We start from the raw sequence: 300 nt of genomic DNA on the forward strand, positions 1-300 counted from the left end.
TATTAAATATGTATTATAATATATATTATTATTAAATATGTTATTCTTAAATATTATTTATATTAAATAAAAAATTTACATTTTAAATAACTTATATTTATTATTTATATTTAAAAAAAGACTTAGAGAACAAAAATTCACAAAAACTTCGAAGTTTTTTCCAACTTCGAAGACTTCGTTGAAATGCGAATATTCGAATAATCGAAGACCTTCGGTTTATTAAAAACTTCGAATAATGTGAACAGCACTAATTTCTACTGCAATCTGATACTGAAATACCTGCCAATACCGTTACTTATA

The sequence above is a fragment of the Teleopsis dalmanni genome, chromosome 1 (assembly GCF_002237135.1).
Source record: "Teleopsis dalmanni isolate 2A chromosome 1, ASM223713v2, whole genome shotgun sequence".
NCBI lineage: Eukaryota > Metazoa > Arthropoda > Insecta > Diptera > Diopsidae > Teleopsis > Teleopsis dalmanni.